The 24029-nt window shown below is 34.4% G+C and overlaps 1 long non-coding RNA gene across 1 annotated transcript; it reads right to left on the bottom strand.

The window, feature by feature from the left end:
* Positions 1-807: 807 nt before the first annotated feature.
* LOC141301135 (uncharacterized) lies at positions 808-15641 on the bottom strand. The gene is made up of 3 exons (XR_012342112.1): positions 14765-15641; positions 10872-10919; positions 808-908 (listed from the first exon to the last, which is right to left on the bottom strand). It is a non-coding gene; the product is annotated as an uncharacterized lncRNA (long non-coding RNA).
* Positions 15642-24029: the final 8388 nt, after the last annotated feature.

The following is a 24029-nucleotide window of genomic DNA, read 5'->3' as shown; positions in this document are numbered from 1 at the left end:
TTCTTTACTATGGCCTCTTAAAAAAACCTATGCTTGTAGGAGCACTAGAGGCCACATCCGCTGGTGTAAACATCACTAAACAGCAGCACGACTAAATAATGAGCCTCGCCGAGCAGATGCACAGGATTTGGACACTCCAGAGCTCAAACCAAGACAATGAGCCTCTGGGAAGGGTTTCGCCGGGCCGGCTTTGAATCTGACCGCAGACTTCAAAGGGCAGAGGAATGTGGAGCAATGATCAATCAATGAGGGCCGGATCAGGTTCCTCAGTACAGTCGCGGCGCGCAGACCGGACCTACAATAGCCAGAGGAATCCGGCTCGCTCCGATTTCCTCCTCGCTATCATTCAACCAACTGTTTCCACCTTATTTGTTGGTAATTTCCCCAAACGCTCACCGTATTTGTCATAGCCGCGAGACAATGCCCAACGGAGGCCCTCGACCGGAGCGGATCCGTGGCGGTCGTGCACGTTTTTTTCCATCGCGTAACCTGAATTGAACCGTTTTTCGCCTTGTTAACGCCAGAGTTTCCTCAGTTCTCTGTAACTGATACAATGTGAAAAAGCTATTTAGTGACAGGCCAGAAAAGACTTATGGTCCATGTCTCTGGTCCGAGGCGCACTGAGTCAGTCTGGTGTATTCATGAAGGAGAGCAGCTGCATCCTGTTATTAAAGCAGAGCGTTAACCTTTGCCAACAGCACCTGACAACTCGACTCACAGCCGCTTACAGTCTCGTGTACTGTACCCCACGACACGCCAAAAGCCTTAAAGCAGCAGTTCGCACGAGAATCAAACTGATTTACTCACCCGCATGTTGCTCCAACTCAACGTGAAGCACAACAGGAGGATTTCTTCTTGCTGCTCTTTCCGTATCATGAGCGCTCATAGTGACCATGCTTGTCAAGTTCCTAAAAGAAAGACAAAAATGGTTAATGCAACTCTTTTTATAGTATACACTAGCTTTGTGTGAGATGTAAAGTTTTAAACTTTTCAGTTTTATTGGAAATCTTAATGCATACGTGATGCAGTGATGCATTTTATAATTCACAAGCAAATGTGAAATTATAATTTTATCATCCACTAATTTGTAATCACATTTTGGGGTATTGCAACAAATATCTATTGATCTATCTATCTGGTAAAAAGTAAAAGTAATTTATTATAAAATAAGTAATTCTTTAATCACAATGAAAATGTGCATTAAAATTTATGTAATTCCATCCATTTAAATTTTATTTATGATTTAAAATTTTAAACAGGTGTCTATCCACTAATTTCCAGTTAAAATTTGGGGTATTACAAAAAATATCTGTCTGTCTGTCTGGCTATTTATTGATCTATATTACAATAAATAAAATAAGCAATTTATTTAATCAAAATAAAAATGTGCATTAAAATGTATGTACTTTTAAATTTAAAATTACATACTTTTTTATTTTATTCATATCCATTTAATCCATATTTATCTTTTTTTTTTTTTTTTTTACATTTTAGGATATTGCACAAAAGTGCTGGAAATAAAATAAAATAAAAAAATCTATATAGTATAAACTAAAAAAGTAAGCTTTTCTATCTATCTATCTATATCTATCTATCTATCTATCTATCTATCTATCTGTCTATCTATCTATCTATTGCAATAAATAAAATAATTTATTATAAAATAAAAATGTTTATTAAAATGTATGTACTTTTTAAAATCTAAAATTCCATAACTTTTTATCCATAGTCACATTTTTTTACATTTTAAGGTATTGCATAAAAATGCATAATAATAATAATAATAATAATAATAATAATAATGATAATAATAATAATAAAAAATATATCAAATAAATTTTCAAGTTTTTTTTTAATGAAACGTATGTGAAAAAAAGAAAAGAAGGAAATATGTAAATTTTAATTGCATAAAAAGTCTGGATTGAACACAAATAGAACAAAATAAAATAAAATAATAATATAAAACAACAATAACAATAGAAACCAGGTGTCCATCCACTGTCTATATCTGTCTCTCTGTCCATCTATCTATATTACAGTAAATAATATAAGTAATTTATTTATTCAAAATAAAAATGTGCATTAAAATGTATGTACTTTTAAAAAGCTAAATGCCTTCATTCATTCATTTTATTTATTTAAAGTTTAGGGTATTGCCTTTAAGTGCTGGAAAAAAAAAAATAATAATAATAATAATAACAATAATAATAATAATAATAAAGTAAACTTATTTTATTTTATTTTTTGCTTTTTTATTGCTTAAAAATGCTGGATTTGACACAAATAAAACGAAATAAAATAAAAATAAAGTAATTTTTTCAAATAAAACTTTTAAAAAGTACATTTTTTAATTCAAACTTTGATGATAATTTGAAGTACATGAAGATATTTCATCTTCATGTACTTCAAATTATCAAAGTTTGACTACGAACACATTTACTGAACAATTAACCAAATGCACATCAAATATTTTTGCCTAAATATGTTTTAATGACAACACATGATTTAGTTCTTAAACTTTCTTATATGAGTGAGAGTGAGGCTGATTTATAAAAGCAAGAAATGGCACTTTTTGAATTGTTCCTACATCCATGTAACATCCGATTTCTCATGGTTTAGCATCTGAACACTGCCCAACTATCTGCTCTATTAATCGGCCATGTTTTGTGATTCAGAGAGCCTTCGCTTGATTGAAATGACTCATTAGCCGCGTCGCCCTCCATGGCCTCGTACCCCGCCTGAACCCCCTGCCACCGCCAGATAGAAATGCATCTGTTGCTATGCTATTATTAGAGCGCCATCAACATATCTCGACCCTCTCAGGCCTCTTTCATGATAGTAGATGTCCCTAACCTTGATCTGCGCATTAGCAATTGCGACCTTTCCAGCTAATCTGGAGCCTATGTTCATATTAGCTAACAATGTTGTCAGGCCAAGATGAGTTTGTTTACCCAAAAAATAAAATTTGATGAAACCGTACTCACCCTCATGCTATTTAAGATTTATGAAGTGTTATTGGAGGAAGTGTTATTATGGATTATGGAGTCGTATTTTGGCCAAAAACGTCTTAATAATGGATTTATTTCTTACAAACAGGCAGCTTTTGGCTTCTCAAAACATTAACTGATGGACTGGAGTGGTGTGGATTGCTTGTGGATTATTGTGATGTTTTTATCAGCTGTTTGGACTCTCATTCTGACGGCACCCATTCACATCCATTGGTGAGCAAGTGATGCAATGCTACGTTTCTCCAAATCTGATGAAGAAACAAATTCATCTACATCTTCACTCTTAAAAATGAAGATTCCAAAAGGGTGTTTTTGCCACGAGGCAACAGAAGAACTAGTTTTGAAGAACATTTAAAAAATCTAAAGAACCTTTTTCGACTATAAAGAACCTTTTCTGAATTTAAAAGGTTCCATGGATGTTCAAGGTTCTTCATAGAACCATTGAGGTCAATAAACTTTTATTATTAAGAGTGTTGGATGGTCTGAGGGTGACTACAATTATAAATTGTATTTAGACTTTTAATCAGAAAACAACCAAATATTTCTCCTTTACGTTCTGCTTGTGAAGTTTTCCCATTAAAAAAAAATAATTTTATTAAATTGTGCTCACCCTCAGGCCATCCAAGATGTAGATGAGTTTGTTTTTCATCAGATTTGGAGAAATGTAGCATTGCATCACTTGCTCACCAATGGATGTGAATGGGTGCCGTCAGAATGAGAGTCCAAACAGCTGATAAAAACATCACAATAATCCACAAGTAATCCAAACCACTCCAGTCCACATCTTGTAAAGCCAAAAGCTGCGTGTTTGTAAGAAATAAATCCATTATTAAGACGTTTTTGGCCAAAATACGACTCCATAATCCATAATAACACTTCCTCCATTGAAATAGTTCATCTCCTGTTGTCTCTCACATCAAAATTCACCCACATATTTGTTTTTAACTGTTTTGGCTTGATTCAGACCAGGTGACTTTTTTACTCGAGAAAGCAATGTTATGGATTATGGATAGAGGACTCATATTTTAGCCAGAAGTGAAGGTTTAAAGTTAAAAACGTCTTAATGATAGATCCGTTTCTTACAAACGTAGCTTTTGGCTTCTCAAGATGTTAACTGATGGACTGGAGTGGTGTGGATTACTTGTGGATTATTGTGATGTTTTTATCAGCTGTTTGGACTCTCATTCTGGCGGCACCCATTCACATCCATTGGTGAACAAGTGATGGAATGCTACGTTTCTCCAAATCTGATGAAGAAACAAACTCATCTGCATCTCGGATGGCCTGAGGGTGAGTACAGTTTCAAATTGTATTTAGACTTTTAATCAGAAACCAACCAACTTCTCCTTTACGCTCCACTTGAGAAGTTTTCCCGTTACATATGTGAGCGCGTCACACCGTGCGAGATCCCATGCCATGCCGCGTGGCCATCTGCTCGGTGGAAATGTAAGCAGACACAGGTTGGTGGGAGAGGAACTCTCAGAGAGATTTCTGTGCTGCGCTCCTACAGGAGGTGGCATGGAAATTTGCGTGCATTGGGTACAGTTATGCAATATAGTTCATAATTCATTTTTACACAGCAATATGGAGGGTGTTTTATGCCAAAGCCAAGCAGAAGGGCAGCAGTAACTGGTACGAAGACAATCCGGGGCCTGTTGTGTAAGACTAGCATTGCCTACTAGTAGCGAACAAACTTGTTTAACTCCTTTCCTTGAATATAAAACAACAGCAATAATAATAATAATAATAATAATAACGAGATGTCCATCCACTTATTTGTATTCAAATTCGGGACAATTGCTTATAATTGAATGCATAAAAATAAAATAAAACATATTTTTTTCCAGGTAATATTTCTAAAATGTTCATAATTTTTTTAATGCATATACTATGATGGAAACACATTTACCAAATTATTTAATAGATGCACATCAAAAAAGCCATGCAAGTTTAACTCAAGTGATTATTTCCATTCGCAACTTCTAACTATTGTTTATAGCCTAATTATTTATATGACAAATCCATGAACAAATTAACTGTTGATTCTGGAAAATAATGGGTGTAAAAACAATCCTGGCCTTTTGCGTAAAACTAATTTACAATAACGAAGATTAATAAATACTGTTCAAGTAATTTTAGTTTCTACATTTACTAACATAATGTTAAAGCTAGTTAACCCTAACATGAACAAAGGATGTAAAAATGTATCTTACAGTGTTTTTTCCTTTCTCGACAATGCAGAGTTTACCCAGTGCGAGAAAAATACGGCAGATATTCCCCAGAACTGCTCTAACTAGCCAAACTAGGAGGGATTTCAGCTGGTAAAGGTGGTGAGAGAGGTCACAATGCTGCTATAGATCCTTGCCAATGCTGAAAAAATAAGTTTATGGCTCGGATCCAAGGTCAGGACTCTGAGAGGGGCAGATGGATGCTGTGAAGGCGCTTATTTACATGCAGTCAGTTGGCGACAATTAAGCGGCTAAATAAGAAGGAATGCTGTTATTTCTTTCTTGGTTTCTTAAAAGTTTTCAAAAGGGGGTTTTCACAGCAGTCTTAGAAGAAGCATTCTGGATTCCCAAAAGAATCGTTCAGTGAGCATTTCTTAAAAGAACCATTTTTCTTTGTTTGTTTTAAGAGCATTTTAAATCATCTAAAGAACCTTCTTCCACAAGATTTTTATTTGGATTGATGGTTTCATGAGGAACTATTAACATCCATGGATTCTTTCCAATGCACATAAGGTTCTGTAGTGGAAAAAGGTTCATCAGATTATTAAAATGTTCTTCAAACTGAGAAAAAATGGTTCTTTATAGTTCCATTAAGAAACTTTTCATAGTGATGCAACAGAAGAACCATTTTGGGTTAATAATAATAATAATAATCTGAGGAACCTTTTTCTACTATAAAGAGCCATTAAGGTTGCATTGATTTTAATAGTTTTTCATAGAACCATCAATGCCAAAAAAATAAACTTTATTTTTAAGAGTATGTTAAAGGTTCTTCATGAAACCATAAAAGGCACAAATAAAGGTGCTTTAGAAGGTTCTTCAAGCGATGCCATAGAAGAACCATTTTTCTTAATCTGAAGAACCTTCTTTCAACTTCTTTCACAAAGAAACAGACAGGTTCTTCAGATGTTTAAGGTTCTTTATGGAACCATTTAGACAAAAAAGGTTCGTCTATGGCATCGTGAAGCACCTTTATTTTTAAGAGTGTAGAGATCCCAAAAAGGGGTTTTGCAGTGATTCCATAGAAGAGCATTTATTTTTAAGAGTGATGGTCTTCATTGCTAACACTCATCTCCCACCCATTATTTTTCTATCTAAAGTCATGCATTTTAGAGCAAACAGAAATATAGCCATTATCAATTATTACCGTAAAAGTGAGAAATAATAATCAGCTGTAAACAAGACGATGACAACTAACCAATTTTTTGACAAATATTAAACAAAAACAAATTATTCTACAAATTTGAAGCCATTTTGCTGTCAGTGGTAAAACATCCAGCTGCCTTTGAACGAGTTTGTCTCTCAACCTCCACTTAGGAATGAAAAGACATTAATAAAAAATGAAAACTTCAATAAAAGCACAAAACATTTACCCAACAAATTACACAGGAGCTCTGACAGCACCCACAGCTTTGTTGTGACCAACAGGCAGGCAAATACGTTCAAAAAAATCTGGAAATATGTCCACAGTGGCTGATTTTACCATACTTCCCTAGTTGAGTGATTACATTAAGAATATATGACATTTATTCATATTGTAAGTGTTCCGAAATGTTAGATTTAAAAAAAGCAAACAATACATTTCCAGAACATGAACACTGCATAAAGCCAGATGCAAAATTCTTGTTACATTATGTTGACATTTTAAAGATTTATAAAGAGGGGGTTTGGATTTCTGTTTTAATCACTTCATAATTCAGCAAACACTGTCATTTTCATTTTCACCATGCTTGTTGGAATAAAATGTTCTATAAATCACATATGAACAAACCCCACTATAAAAACCTTCAGAATAGAGATAGGAATAAAACTGTAAATTTTGGTGTGTGTAAGTGCTGCTGAAGTGGAGATACAAACTCTTTTTGAGAAAACGGCATTCAAAGGTGTATTGTAATTGAAATGCACATTGAGATGCACATAAATAAAGTTTGATAATAAAATCAAGAGAATGACATGAAAAAAACCCTTTTGGTCTATCTAGGTGCTGCTGAAGTGGAGAAACAAACTCATTTTGTGAGAATTGTTATTGAATATAAAATACTGTAATATAATTCTACAGAAGCAAAAGATAAACTTTAATAATAAAATCAGGTGAATGATATATGAACAAACCCCTCTATATAAACCTTATTTTGTTTTGGTGTATATAAGTGCTGAAGTGGAGACACAAACTAATTTATGAGAAAACGGCAAAGATGTTTATTGTAAGTGAAATCTACAGATGCAAAATAGACAAAGTTCAATAATAAAATCAGGCAATGATATATGAACAAACCCTTCTATAAAAATCTTCAGAATATAGAGAGGAATAAAACTGTAAAATTTGGTGTATGTAAGTGCTGCTGAAGTGGAGAAAAAACTAATTTTGGGAAAATGGCATTTAAATGCAGTATGTATTGTAATTGAAATCTACAGACGCAAAATAGATAAAGTTCAAAAATATAATCAGTCAAATGATATATGAACAAAACCTTCACAATAGAGAGAGGAATAAAACTCTAAATTTTGGTGTATATAAGTGCAGCTGAAATGGAGAAACTAACTCATTTTGAGAAAACGGCATTTAAAGATGTAATTGAAATCTACAGCTGCAAAATAGATAAAGTTCAATATTAAAATCAGGAAATTATATATGAACAAAACCCTCTATAAAAACCTTCAGAATAGAGAGAGGAATAAAACTGTAATATTTGGTGAATGTAAGTGCTGCTGAAGTGGAGAAAAAACTAATTTTGGGAAAATGGCATTTAAATACAGTATGTATTGTAATTGAAATCTACAGATGCAAAATAGATAAAGTTCAATAATAAAATCAGGCAAATGATATATGAACGAAACCTTCACAATAGAGAGAGGAATAAAACTCTAAATTTTGGTGTATATAAGTGCAGCTGAAATGGAGAAACTAACTCATTTTGAGAAAACGGCATTTAAAGATGTAATTGAAATCTACAGCTGCAAAATAGATAAAGTTCAATATTAAAATCAGGAAATTATATATGAACAAAACCCTCTATAAAAACCTTCAGAATAGAGAGAGGAATAAAACTGTAATATTTGGTGAATGTAAGTGCTGCTGAAGTGGAGAAAAAACTCATTTTGGGAAAATGGCATTTAAATACAGTATGTATTGTAATTGAAATCTACAGATGCAAAATAGATAAAGTTCAAAAATATAATCAGTCAAATGATATATGAACAAAACCTTCACAATAGCGAGAGGAATAAAACTCTAAATTTTGGTGTATATAAGTGCAGCTGAAATGGTGAAACTAACTCATTTTGAGAAAACGGCATTTAAAGATGTAATTAAAATCTACAGCTGCAAAATAGATAAAGTTCAATATTAAAATCAGGAAATTATATATGAACAAAACCCTCTATAAAAACCTTCAGAATAGAGAGAGGAATAAAACTGTAAAATTTGGTGAATGTAAGTGCTGCTGAAGTGGAGAAAAAACTAATTTTGGGAAAATGGCATTTAAATACAGTATGTATTGTAATTGAAATCTACAGATGCAAAATAGATAAAGTTCAATAATAAAATCAGGCAAATGATATATGAACGAAACCTTCACAATAGAGAGAGGAATAAAACTCTAAATTTTGGTGTATATAAGTGCTGCTGAAGTGGAGAAACTAACTCATTTTGAGAAAACGGCATTTAAAGATGTAATTGAAATCTACAGCTGCAAAATAGATAAAGTTCAATAATAAAATCAGGAAATTATATATGAACAAAACCCTCTATTAAAACCTTCAGAATATAGAGAGGAATAAAACTGTAAAATTTGTTGTATGTAAGTGCTGCTGAAGTGGAGAAAAAACTAATTTTGGGAAAATGGCATTTAAATTCAGTATGTATTGTAATTGAAATCTACAGACGCAAAATAGATAAAGTTCAAAAATATAATCAGTCAAATGATATATGAACAAAACCTTCACAATAGAGAGAGGAATAAAACTCTAAATTTTGGTGTATATAAGTGCAGCTGAAATGGAGAAACTAACTCATTTTGAGAAAACGGCATTTAAAGATGTAATTAAAATCTACAGCTGCAAAATAGATAAAGTTCAATATTAAAATCAGGAAATTATATATGAACAAAACCCTCTATAAAAACCTTCAGAATAGAGAGAGGAATAAAACTGTAAAATTTGGTGAATGTAAGTGCTGCTGAAGTGGAGAAAAAACTCATTTTGGGAAAATGGCATTTAAATACAGTATGTATTGTAATTGAAATCTACAGATGCAAAATAGATAAAGTTCAATAATAAAATCAGGCAAATGATATATGAACGAAACCTTCAGAATAGAGAGAGGAATAAAACTCTAAATTTTGGTGTATATAAGTGCTGCTGAAGTGGAGAAACTAACTCATTTTGAGAAAACGGCATTTAAAGATGTAATTGAAATCTACAGCTGCAAAATAGATAAAGTTCAATAATAAAATCAGGAAATTATATATGAACAAGACCCTCTATTAATACCTTCAGAATATAGAGAGGAATAAAACTGTAAAATTTGGTGTATGTAAGTGCTGCTGAAGTGGAGAAAAAACTCATTTTGGGAAAATGGCATTTAAATACAGTATGTATTGTAATTGAAATCTACAGATGCAAAATAGATAAAGTTCAATAATAAAATCAGGCAAATGATATATGAACAAAACCTTCACAATAGAGAGAGAGGAATAAAACTCTAAATTTTGGTGTATATAAGTGCAGCTGAAATGGAGAAACAAACTCATTTTGAGAAAACGGCACTTAAAGATGTATTGTTATAGATATCTACAGAAGCAAATAGATAAAGTTCATAATAAAATCAGGTGAATAATATATGAACAAACCCCTCAGTAAAAACCTTCAGAATAGAGAAAGGAATAAAATTGTAAATTTTGGTATGTGTAAGTGCTGCTGAAGTGGAGAAATTCATTTTGAGATAATTGTTTTAGGCATATGTAAAATATTGTAAGTGAAATCAATAGAAGCGAATAGATTAAGTGCAATAAAATAAACACTTAAAAGTGTAATTTGCTTTAGTCAGCACATTATGAAAAGCAAAATCCCAAAATTGACCAACATGTTTTTTCCTGTAGTGTCTTGCCTTACTTCCTCTTTCGAATCAGTTTGTAATGCTGCTAAAGTTAAATAATTTAACTCTACGGCGGCAATTGCAATGGGCATTTTACAAATGAATTTTGACATCTGTTTTGTGATTATGGGATTGTTAAATTGGCCCTGCACCAGCAATGGCGGGGCCAGACTCTAGAGGGCGACACTATCAGGTGCATAAGATTAGAAATGTGTTTCCCACCAGGGTAGAACGTACAATAGTGCATTATATTCACTATACTGTCTAAAAACACATTCTGTCTTTTCTAAAAACTATTTCTGATTCATTAAACATAAAATAATTGTAAAAAAAAAAAAAAAAAAAAAATCAATGCATTTTAGTGTAACACCTTCTGGTGAACTTGAACTTGAACTCATAGTTTAGTTTAGAATCTTATCAATAAATATAAAATGACTACATGTAATTGTTAAATGCACATGCATTCATTTTTTAAATTAAAGTTTTATTATTATTATTAATCACATCAATTAAGTAGTTAAAAAATATATCCGTACTCACCTGTGCAGGGCTGCATCTTGGTTTGTCCATTTCAAACTTCACTTGTGCCTAAAGAAAAACACATTAAAATATATAATTATCATTTTGTAAAATTAGCACTTTTTTTTGCTTAAAAGTACAGTTTATGTAATATTTCATTTAGTGCCGTATTTGTGGTATTTCATTCAACTTTATACATGCGAGTTTAAAAGCACATCTGCTTTTTTCATAATTAAACCATGCTGTTCATAAACATTTCACTGTTTGTTTAATGAGGTAAATCCTCAATACGGTTAATTGATGACTGCGACAGATTTATTTAGTGAATTATTGATCAAAGATCAACAAAAGGTGAAGTACTCAGCAATTAAATCTGTGATTATGAAGGAAAAAACAGAATATGCCCTAATCAATGTGAATAAAAAAATTAAATGTGAACATGTAATTCAAATTTAGCAATTATGCAAAAAAAGACTTAACATTAGTTGTAAAAAAGCCAGTACATTTTGAATGCATTTCTCATTAAAGCACGTAAACATTTCGTAAAATAAGGTAGTATAAATATAAATTTATATTGTGTCATCTTTTTTAATATAAAATTAAAAAACAGAAATTTGTATCACCTACCGAATATAATACGGTCACATTTATATTATAGAAAGAATTACTGTGACTTTAAAAGATTATACATATATAGATTTCAAAATCTAAAACATCTTGCGATGTGAAAAAATCTGTATTCTTTTATGCATAAAAATACATTTTCTTTAACATGCTTTATTATGAGCAAATGTACTGTGTAGAGTGTTTTTAAAAAGAGAACATATTTTAGATAATGGCTTTTAAATGTAAATATAATATGCAATATTTTGTGTTAATATATCTTTAACGCCAAAACTTTATTTTCCAACCTTTTTTGTGAATTTAAAAACTATGTTCAGATATCTATTTACAGACTGTAATTGTATTTTAATTGTAAGTGACTCATGACTATACATGCACACGAACGCACACTCTTTCTTCCTTTTACTTTGTCTGACTTTTCTGCAAAACATTTGGTGCAAATTGCAAAAACACAGAAAGATGTGTAAATCCGTTATGCCACTAACAATCATGCAACAAACTTTACAAAGGATTATCTAGCAGTAAATGACCCAATAAATCTGTCAGCTAACACAAATTATCCGAAGGTTGTGGAGAACTCAATGAAAGCTCGGACTTTGGAAAAGAGCAACACATTTTGATGAAATTAATTATATTATATTTTACAAACACATGTGCGGTATATTTAAAAATAATACGGAATAAATGTTGTGTGTTTGTATTACACTGTTCATGTCCTAAACACATTACATGCAAAACATCAGAAACAAAGACAGTTACTACAAATATAATAGGATTAAAAATACTTAAATGGATTAAACCAAAAATAAAATGCAGTAGAATAAATGTCCCGCAGTGCATCATAAAAGCTGTGAAATATTAAACATTCTGCACTGTTATTTTGGGACTAAACTGTATACAGTAAGTTAGACAATACACACACTAATAGACGAACATTCACAATCACACACTAAATGTTATATATGTTAAAATATCTGTGATTCTTGTCATGTTTAAAATGTTAAAAGATTAAATATGTTTTAAAAAAAAGGCGAGTACACACACACACACACACACACACACACACACACGTTGAAGACAATGCAAAACAAATTTTTCCATAAAATTATACTGATTTTACATTAAGCATATTATAATTTAAATAAACTAACTCTAACCCATTAAATTACAAATAAAAAGAGAAAAAAAACATTTATGATCAATTTTATTCAAATGAGGACCGCAGATATCTTCGAAATGAAGTTAGATAAAAGTGTGTGTTCATACACTAATAGACACCAGTGTTTAGTTTTCAACAGTGTGCACAAGATAAATGCAAAGAGATTAAAAAATGTATTTAAAGTATAAAATAAAACTAGGACTTCGTAAAAACGAAGTGTGTGTGTGTTGTGTGTGTGTGTGTGTGTGTGTGTTTTAGTAAAGCAATTTTTTGACATAAAATTGTCTTAAAATATAATTGCAACTATTAAAAAAATAGTATGGGTGTGTTTATTTGTCAGTACAATAGATTTGATCTATTTATATTACCTAAAAGTACCGATAGAGCTTGATTCACACACTGAATCAAAATGGTGGACTTGAACTTCACACACACTGAGGCCCAAACTACTGAGGAATGAGACCCCCTCACTGCAGACCGTGTGTGTGTGTGTGTGTGTGTGTGTGTATGTGTGTGTGTGTGTGACCAATTGAGTTCACAAATATTTAGAATTATCCCAAAATTTAATTTAAAGCTGTGTGATAAATTTTTACCATAATAAATATGTATTTTTGAAGTACTTCTAACTGTGTGCCTGACCAGTCGATGTGCAACTATTTACAACTATCCCAAAATTCAATTTAAAGCTGTGTGCTACATTTTTACTGTGATAAATATGTATTTTTGAAAAAAACTTTTACGTGTGTGTGTGTGTGTGTGTGTGTGTGTGTGTGTGTGTGTGTGCAGAGCTAACATACATTTCACAATTAAAATGGGCATGTTAAAGTGCCCTGTTCTTGCTCTGGCAGTTCTTTGCCAACCACAGTGAAGTCGCAAAGTCAGCAAATTCAATGACAACTGCAGGTAAAATCACACACACACACAAACACACACTAAGCCACAATCCGGGAATCCAATTGAATAATTCCACACCCACAATGACAGTTATGGCAGGAGTATTTGGTTGGAAGGCATAAATCTACACCACACGCATTATAACAGAAAATCAAACTCTCTGTCTTAAAAACTGAGATTTATAAAAAAAAAAAAAAAAACGTTTACAAAAAATACAATCCGAAATTTTCTAAATCGTAAATATCAGATTGTAAATAAATATTCACTGTAATATTATTTAGGGAATATATTTATAAAAACAAATGTCTTATTTATTTTTAATTGATGAAAGATCCTGATGCATATAGATGTATAACTTATACTTAAAACTTAGGGTCACCATATTGTCTTAAAAACTTTAAAAATACATACATAAAGAAAAATCTCACAAGCGTTGCTAGTTATTAATTTAATCATAAATGTGTTAAAACATAATTATCAGAAATATATCATATTTTTTGTTGCTTTTTTAAATGCGTGGTGCAAACGTTTTACCTTAATAGTGCGAACCACATGTGCATTCTGTAGATTAAAAATATTTTTCTTCAAAAAGCACAAAAACATTGTATATACATTGTATACAATGGCAATTAAAATAAATTTAAATTCAAAAGAAGAAAAAGATTGCACTAAATAAAATCACAGTTAGCACAGTACGGTGGATCAAAGGCCCAGTTCTGCTGCCAAGACTGTAATTCAATAGAAGCCAAATACAAAGAGTAAAGCCAGGCCTCTTGCTACCGATTATAATTTAGAAAGAAAAAAAATTGACCCAAATATAAATACAGATAACTATCTCTTTCACTGTGTTATATTTAATAAAACAAGGCCGCTACGTATAAAACTCTCAACGTGGTTGAAAAGTATCAGCATAAGCATACTTGCAAATTTCAACGCATCCGAAAGATAACTGCAGTCTGACATTTATTTAGGATGCATCGCAACGCACTTCGGAATAATATTGAATTAAGCAATGCTTCATAAACCCAAATTGCAATAAAAGTGAAAATGCACAAAAGAAGTCTGCTGGTGTCATTTGCATTTGACCCGAATCGGTGCATTTTAATCGCCGTATACTGTGCTTCAGAAATGCATGTTATAAACATTATCGGCACGTAAGCAATCTGTGCATCGAAAAAGGAAGAAAGCATGCACACACACATGCATTCAAACACGCGAACACGCTGCTGTGACTTACACACATCTGCGAGGACGTCAGTGTCCGGAGGCAGCGCTTTCCATAGGCCTCTTTTTTCTTGCTGCGGAGAGAAAGAGAGAGAGAAGGGCTGCGAGTCTGTCCTGTTCCGCTATCCCGTCTGGTCTCGAATTCCAGTTCCCCCTCTCGGCAGGCCTGCGCAGGGCTCTGGTTAGGCTCGCCGGCTGCTCGGCTGGGCCTCTGGAACAATAGGAGGCCTCCGGGGCGTCTGGGAGGCGTGTGTGAACCCCGTCTGTGGACCGGAGCGCTTCTTGCTGAATGGTGCGTGTTAGCAAACACACAATTAGCGTGTCTGCCGCATGCAAATGGTCCCGCGGTTACCACGGCACATGCGATCGACTCTCGAAGGCCGGAGGAGCATCAAGCAGGCTTGAATAAATGCCCCCACCTCTTCTTTCACGATCCTCTTTTTCGGTGTCTTCCCCTCCCCTCGCAACCATCCTTCACTTTTTTCTGCGATAGTTGCACGGATGCATGCGAGTTTGCGTTTTCCACTCACCCCCAACGTTTCCTCATGCAGATCACTGAAATTTTCACTCGCCTTTTGTGAGCAATTGGCCTCCGTCCCAAAGTGGAGCAGCTTCACTCCTGAATCTCCTGTCCGAATGCTTGGGAACGGGTAAGTCGCAGGTCAGTACTTCCAAATGGCAAATCCAGCAGGTTTTCAGCGCTCTGAGGGGCCTGGCGCTGCGATGGCGTGGGCTGCGGGTCAAGGTGGATTCGGCCGCTCACTGAAATCGAAAAAGAAAGCATCAAAACAGGCACTTTGCGAACCAAATGCAGCCGCAAACCTTGCTACAATTCCGCAATCGGCTGAACGAAAAAGCACAGGAACATGCTGGAAAATGGGAGCGTGTTGGCAGGCTTGTGGTAGAGCCTCTGTCGCGCTCTATTCAGGAGGCCCTCACGGCCAAAAAAAAAAGCAGCCTGGTTTTTTCTTACCCCTTTCCCCCCCCTTACACTCTCTAAACTAGTCTCCAGCGGGTCTCCACCTTGCAAAGACAGCGGAGCTTGAGGAACCGCACGGAAAGCGAAAGAGCGGTGGAGAGGGAAAGAGAGATATGAAACTGGAGACGTAGAGGGGTGAAACTCCTCATCAGACGTCCCACATGGCCTTGCACTTGAGAGGGAGAGAGAGAGGGAGAGAGAGAGAGAGAGACAAATAAAGAGAGAGAGAAGTGGGAGGGTGGAAAAACTGCAAGTACGGAGCGGGAGGAGAAAGACGGAGAGAGAGAGGGAGTGTGACATAGATACTCCTCCCCCAGTGCGCAGACTCAGTGTGTTTTCTTCACACACATGCACACACACACAGATAATCCCACCAGAATGAAAGAAAGAATGAGTGGAAACACAGCAGAAGAATGCAACTTTCTGCAGAAAAACTATTTGAAACTGAATTCCACACTGTTTCTGAACATAAACTGTGGGTTTATTTTTAGCCCTTTTTTCCATCAAACATTCATTTGGTTGCTTTAAAGGTTAGCTTTAAAAGTTCATGTTAACATTTCAAATCCCTGAATGCTGCAGGTTGTTTCTCTTGAACACAAGGTAGACATTTCTGAATAATCACACAAGGAATAATAACACTTCAAATAACCATAGAAATAAACAGCACGTCCAAGTACTTGAAGCCAAAATGGCGCTGGTTCACGTGTCCGAATTTTGAATTCTGGACATGAACATGAAAAAAAGCAAGGTTTTTTGTTGACCAACAACTTAAACTTCAGTGTCTTCCTTAAATAAAGCATTATATGACTTCTCACGGCTAGTCATATGGACTACCATTATGATGGAAATGATGTACGGAAAAGAGCTGCCTAGGTAAGTAATTAAAGACAGAATAGATTTTTGTGCAAACTATTCCTTTAGCCAGCAAGTTTTTTGGATTTTCCTAAAACAGATGTTAAACTCTTACTACCTCATTTAATTTTGTCTACTAACCTCGTCCAATAATGGACATATATTGTCAATTCCACCACATCTTAAATGATGATTCATTGTGTGGTAGAAATTGCATTTTATTTTGCATCCTTCAAGCTAATTTCATCACAAGCATTTTATGCATCTGAACACTAATAAAATAATATTTTCACACTTTGGATAATTGAAAAGAAAAAAAGATGGGAAATGATGCACAACAGAAATTTTCTGTTAACTAATGAGATTTAGCTTTGTCTTTTTCATAAATCAAGAGTCATATGTGACCCTGGACCACAATCCCAGTCATGAGTAGCATGGATATATCTGTAGAAATATTCAACAACACATTGTATGGGTCTCCGATGCCAAAAATCATTAGGATAAGTAAAGATCATGTTCCATTAAGATATTTAGTAAATTTCCTACCGTAAATATATCAAATCTTAATTACTTACTTTGATTAGTAATATGCATTGCTAAGAACTTCATTTGAATAGTTCATAGTTCATAGTTGCATCTCGGCCAAATATTGTCCTATCCTAACAAACCATACATCAACGGAAAGCTTTTTTATTCAGCTTTCGGATGTATAAATTAATTCAAATCTGAACATAAATATAAAAATAGTCACTTTTTGTTTAGATCATTATAGTTTCAAAAATGCAATCATATTTTTAAATAGGATTTTCATAGTTTAAGATTGAATGTTTTGGGGCTAGGACAAACCTTTAAGAGCAAAACAAAAATAAAGCCTGTTAGTTAATCAAAATCAACCCTTGGTTCATAAAAGTGCCTGTACTTAAAGAAACACCCACATTCAACCAATCAGAGTCTCCGCAATGGATTTAAGGAACAGCTCTGACCTTCCAGCCAATCAGAAAGCGGGAAAATCAGACAGGCTCCACCCCCACGATACTGCTCTCCTCACGTGCCCTTTCTCTCTCTCTCTCTCTCTCTCTCTCTACTCCTCGTTCATCCGTCCATCTGCCCCGTTCCCTTAAATCCCTCCCTTGCGGTGACAGAACGAGGCTGGGAAAGAAAACGGCAAAAACATTAGATGCTCCCTCAAACACACCCTCGCCGTGCAGCGAGGGAAGTGTCGTGCTATCGTTTCCCTCCATTTCTTCCCAGTGTCCGACACTACGGCAGCCGCTATTGTAATAAATTAAAAGGAAAACGACACAGCAAAAAACCTTGTGTTTGCTCTGGCTCTCGCTCCAGAAACCCCTCGAGGCCGGACTCGCTGTACAAACTTTTTTTCCCTCCGACTGCAGCGCACGCTCTCGCTCTCTCTTTCTTTCTTTCTTCCTCTCTCTCCCCCTCGCTCTTCCTCTCGGCGGCTCGACTAATGAGAGCGCAGAAAGAGACAAAGCCTGCGAACTGCGAAAATCTCTTTCCAGCTCTTGCGGACTTACTCAACACTTCTCTTTGCACTCTCTCTGGGGATTGAGGGAAGACTTGTGACTTTTCAGAAGGTGGGGCTACTTTCCTAACCAGCGTCTTTCTGTGTCTAAATGATCTAACATGGCCGATGCGCGAGAGCGCACCCGTTCCCTTCGCCGCTGGCTCACGTCTGTCCTTGCACACTAACAAATGCTTGTCGCAGGCCTGCAAAGTGAGAAAGCAAGTCTGCGTGGATCGTGCGGCCTGTTGGACATCATCTACGGCGTTAGGTAGGGACCCCGCCGTTTTCCTCCCACGTCACATCTCGCCACGGCTTCTGACCAATCGCCGGCCTCGCAGATAAAACGGCACGCGCTTATATTTAATTTCGAACTTCAGATAGCCCATTACATCCCTAAAGACTGAGCGAGCTGCACAGCAACGGCTTTATCTTTTGTTATTTAGCTGGAACGTCTCTCTGTTTATTAGCTCTTTTTTGTTGTTTGCGGTGCTGCAGCGACTGTGCCGTCGAGTTCAACTAAGGACAAGCATTTGTTTACAGGTTACCGGCCAACTATTAATGACCTGAACTTCAACGCTGCCTTTATGTCTAAACACGGCTCCCATTAGTGTGCCGCAGTGACAAAACAGAGCAGCATGTTTGAGATGCACCATAAATCCCAAAGTGGATTTATTACGATTGCAATAGCTGTGCATTCATTCACAATTATTGCAATGCAATGCTAGCGGAGTGCACGAAAAAATATGTGAAAGAAGCTACATGCTAAACACACCCAGATACCACATTCAGCGACTGTACAGTAAAACTAAACAAACGGTGTGATACTACAACATGAGGATTATTATATTAATATGTTGCTGTGCAAATACTCACACAAATATACTTCATCTCTTTGAGGCCACGCACATCACAAAATGGCGGCTGCCACCATCTCGTAGATGTCAACTGTCTTATATCTGAAGCCTCTTAGACTACCTCAGTAAGAAACACTAGCAAAACAAACTCAATAAAGATTGCACTGTGAAAAACACATTTTTTTTTGCTGAATTGTGTGTATTTTTGCCAGTGGGTTTAGTAACTGATGCTGCAAAGCATTTTTTTTTTCTTCTTTACAGAGAGAAAAAAAAGCATGGATGAAACAAATGTTTCACTGTTTTCTCATTTCATTTTGTGCAATTGTTAATCATTTTAATTTGAATGCATGAAGAATAATTGCATTAAGATTAAAATTAAAATGCATATTTGCATTGCAAACAAAACGCATAGCAACTGTAATAATAATGAAAATGCATAACAATTGCATTAAAATCAACATTAAAATGTGTAACGGTTGCATGAAAATAAAAAAAATTAAATGCATAACTGCATTAAAAAAAATGAAAATGCATAACAAATGCATTAAAATTAACATTAAAATGCACAACAGTTGCATTTAAATAAAACATTAAATGCATAACTGCATTAAAATAAAAATGTAAATGCTTAACAAATGCATTAAAATGCGTAACAGTTGCATTAAAATCAACATGCGTCACAGGCCCCGGCGTGCAAATAAAACTCCCGACTTCAGACAAAAAAGGCCGTTTGAGGTGGTCTAACCTCTGACCTCCACGCGTGCCTAAAGAACCGCTCCATTGACTCCCCGCTGGGTTAGACAAAAAGGTCACGACCCCCGGGTCAAAAGCGTTACTCAAGGGGCCGTTCAAACTAAATTGAGAGGGTGCGACAGTTGTTTGCTTTGACAAGGTAAAGATTACGCTCGCATTAAGTGTTGCCGACAAGCGGGTCAGACCCTTGGGAATGACCCCTGGGACCTCAGACAGCTCCTCTTATTAACTACCGCTGACCCTTGACCTCTGGCATCATCCATGCGAAACCAGATTCTCACGCACGCAGACGCGTCTGGAGCGACGCGCCTCACTCATGCACCTGATCTGAAGCAGTCCAGAAATCAATAATAGCATCCCAATGCATATTAAATAATTGTAAAAGTAAAATGTTGGAATTACATTTAAAATGAATGTCTTTTACAATCTTATGATAATATTATATCTAAGAGACTTCCTTTGGAGAATTCGCAAAAGCAGTGTTTTTCCAAATTTTCTCAAAATTCTAAATTGGATTCTAATCATTTTGAAAAGTAGAGTAGCATTTGAAAGTAAGTTTATTAATATTGAGATAACTATAATTAATTACATAATATAAATGATTACTCAAACATAAATGATAAAATAGTTATTGTAGTAAGTCTGTTTTAAACTTCAGCAGATTTTGAAAATTGCATTAAAGATATGTTTCTGGTTGTTTTTTCCTATTCGAATTTTGTGCAAAGTTCTTACAAATATTAATTATTTCTGAGTAAATATTATGCATGTCTAAAAATATTCTGAGGGGAAAAGATTCAGCGTCATTGTGCGAATGAGAGGTGTGTGAAATATGTGGTGTGTGTGTGTGTGTGTGTGTGAGAGAGAGAGAGAGAGAGAGAGAGAGAGACACAAGAACAAGGGGGAAAAAACAAACGTAAAAAATATATACATATACATATTTTTTCAGAACAAAATTACTGATATTTAACTATTTACGAACAATTGATGGTTATTGAAGACATTATGTTTTAATAACCATTTTCTCAGTCTACATATAAAAATAAAACATTAAGCTTTTAAATTATGTTCAGCTGTACAAACGGTGCCAAAAATTTACACTAAATTGCTAAATATTATTTTTAAATTAAGATTGATATAAGATTGATCAAATCAGATGATTGTCTTTAGACTGTCTTTAGTGTATAATATTTTATATTCAGTGAACTAAATACCACTATATTTTTTAGTAACATCACATTTAAAAATAATAAAAGATATTAAAAAATATCGTATTCTCCGTGGGATGAATAAAGGTGCGTGAAAATATAATTCAAACACACCAGTGTAAAGTGATATTCACTCGCATATAATTCTTCAACAAAATCAAATCATAAGAAATTATACTGCATGTGTTTATGATTTTTTTTTACATTTAAAAGGACAAGCATTATGTGCACACTAATTGATAAATATGAGATGAAGTTATTTAGATTTAGTTTATTTAGTACAAATTACATGTTAAGGGGAGACACTGCAGGCAAAAAAGTTTTTTCATGTTTGAGATTTTAGGCTTTTTGGTTTTTCATAAAGTGTTTTTTCAGACTAGGGGAAGGAAAACATCCAGATACAGTTTTTATAGCACTTTATCTATTTGTGTCAATAGATTTCAATTACAATCCATATTTTTAAAGTTTGTTTTCTCAAAATGAGTTTTTTCCTCTACACTGAGCCATAAATCTCCACTTCAGCAGCACTTACACACACCAAACTTTAAATTTTTATTCCTGTCTATATTCTGAAGGTTTTTACAGAGGGATTTGTTCATATATAATTTGCTTGATTTAATACATTTTATTCCCCCAAAAATGGTAAAAATTATAGTGTTCCTGTTTTTTTCTGAATTATGGCGTGACAAAATTAGATACCCAAAATTCCCTCTGTAAAGTCTTTTGACTCTAATATGTCAAAAAATTAAACAAGAATTTTAAAACTTGCTTCATCCAGTGTTTCAATTTTTGTACTAGAAATGTATGCAAATTAGCGCATGTTTCAATAAATAATGGATCATTTGCATATTTAAACCTAACATTTCAGAAAACTTGTAATACAAAATATGTTTGCAATTATCAATGTAATCAATCAGCTGAGTAAGTAAAGTGATAACTATTAGTTCATTTTTTTTTACCTTATTCACCTGCAGTGTCTCGCCTTAAGAATACCCTTATAATGTATTATAAATACGGGCTTCATAGAAAGTGTTACCCAAAGCTCTTAAAATGATGTTTATAGAATATTTTAGTTGGATGTTCAACTGACGTTTTTTAAATGTTACTTGTTTCAGAATGTTCAGAGAATATTCAAATGTAACATTCCAATAAATGTTACTTGTTTTAGAATGTTCAGAGAAGATTCATTCCAGAATGTAACATTCCAATAATGCAAAATGATCAAATGGAATGTTACTTTACCGTTCGAATAACCAAGAAAACAAAAAGTTTTTTAAACATCTAAAACCATGTTTGCAAGGAAAGAATGCTTTAAAATTTGCATAACCAAAGAAAAACATTAACTAATAGTTATCACCTTACTTACCCAGTTAATTGATTACACTGACAATTTTATATTACAAGTTTTTTTTTAAACTGTTAGGTTTAAATATGCAAATGAGCCATTGTTTAATGAAATACGCGCTCATTTGCATACATTTCTAGTATAACAAAATCTAAACACTGGATGAAGTCAGTTTCAAAATTCTTGTTTAATTTTTGGATAAGTAAGGGGATAACTACTAGTTCATTTTTAACCCTATTTACCCGCAGTCTTAAACACTAATCAAATGAGAATTCAGTTCTTCCTTCTGTAGATGCAAATCTCAAAATGCACTTTAAAGAAAAATTAAAAAGTACAAAAATGTAGATCCACTTTACAAACAAATTGAAAATCAGTTTAAATGCAAACAAACTGAAGCTGTTGCATTTCCGTTCATTCACATACCGCATTAGCAGTTTCATCAACAGAGCTATTAAGACTCATCAATCAAACAATAAAAAAAAAGACGACATACAAACTTGACTCACCCAGTGAAGATGTGCATCGGACCCACAAAATCTCTTGTTTCAGGTCTTCTCTCGCAGCTGGCGCTTGTGTCTTTGACAGCCTTGTAAAGTGAGTCTGACTGAAGCTGTGTCCTTCTGTTTGGGCCACTCTTCTTCCAAATCTGGCACGGGACGTGACCTGGCACACGGCGGATGAAATAAAAAAGAGAGAGGGAGAGAGAAAGAAACTGGTTAGAAAAGAAAAACTCACTTTTGCACTGAAACAAACCAGGTGTGAATAGCACCCACCCTGAGTGTTTTGAAAAACCATGGGAATTTCAGTCGTTCACAGCTGTTAGATCAGAAATGCACGGCGTGAAAATACACAAATTCACCTATAAAGTGCATTAAATACCCTTGCTTTGGGACCAGGACCTGCCTAAGTGCCACGTCAGCAATGTCCTGTTGGACTGGGCATCCTCAACTTCCTCCGGTCGAACCTGACACGCCCATGGTGCCCTCTTCACAGACCAGACATCAGCAAATAAAAGCGTCCGAACCCTCGCTTATCCGGAACACAACAGCAGTCGTCGAGCATAAACTGTTTGTCTTCACTGATGTTCCTTTGATTGCACGTAAACACGTAATGGAGTCATTAAAATACACTTTCGCATGTTGCCCACAGTCTAAAATTGTTTTAACCAGCAACAAACATCAGTTTTCCGGGACGTATTCGAGGTCGCACATCAGCTAACAAAAATACATTTGGCTAGGGTATGAAAATGATATTAATGAACGTTCTATGAACTGTTTTTTTATTTGATCATTTTGCAAAATCACGATCTTAAAACACTGTTTTGCACCTGTCAAGTTTGAGATTTTGGGCTTTTTGCTGTTTCATAAAGTGTTTTTTCAGACTAGTGGAAAGAAGACATCCAAAAGACATTGCAAAGTGTTTCTTTTATAGCACTTTATCTATTTGTGTCAATAGATTTCAATTACAATCCATATTTTTAAAGGCCGTTTTCTCAAAATGAGTTTTTTCTCCTACACTGAGCCATAAATCTCCACTTCAGTACTTACACACATCAAACTTTATATTTTTAGCTTTTTCTGAATTATGGAGTGACAAAATGAGATACCCAAAATCCCCTCTGTAAAAACATTTGACTCTAATGTCAAAAAATAAATAAATTAATTAACAAGAATTTTGAAACTGACTTCATCCAGTGTTTAGATTTTTGTACTAGAAATGTATGCAAATTAGCACATATTTCATTAAATAATGCCTCATTTGCATA

Source organism: Garra rufa, chromosome 25, assembly GCF_049309525.1.
Source record: "Garra rufa chromosome 25, GarRuf1.0, whole genome shotgun sequence".
NCBI classification, from domain to species: Eukaryota; Metazoa; Chordata; class Actinopteri; order Cypriniformes; family Cyprinidae; genus Garra; species Garra rufa.
The sequence above is the reverse complement of the archived record's forward strand: the minus strand, read 5'-3'. Positions and strand labels throughout refer to the sequence as shown.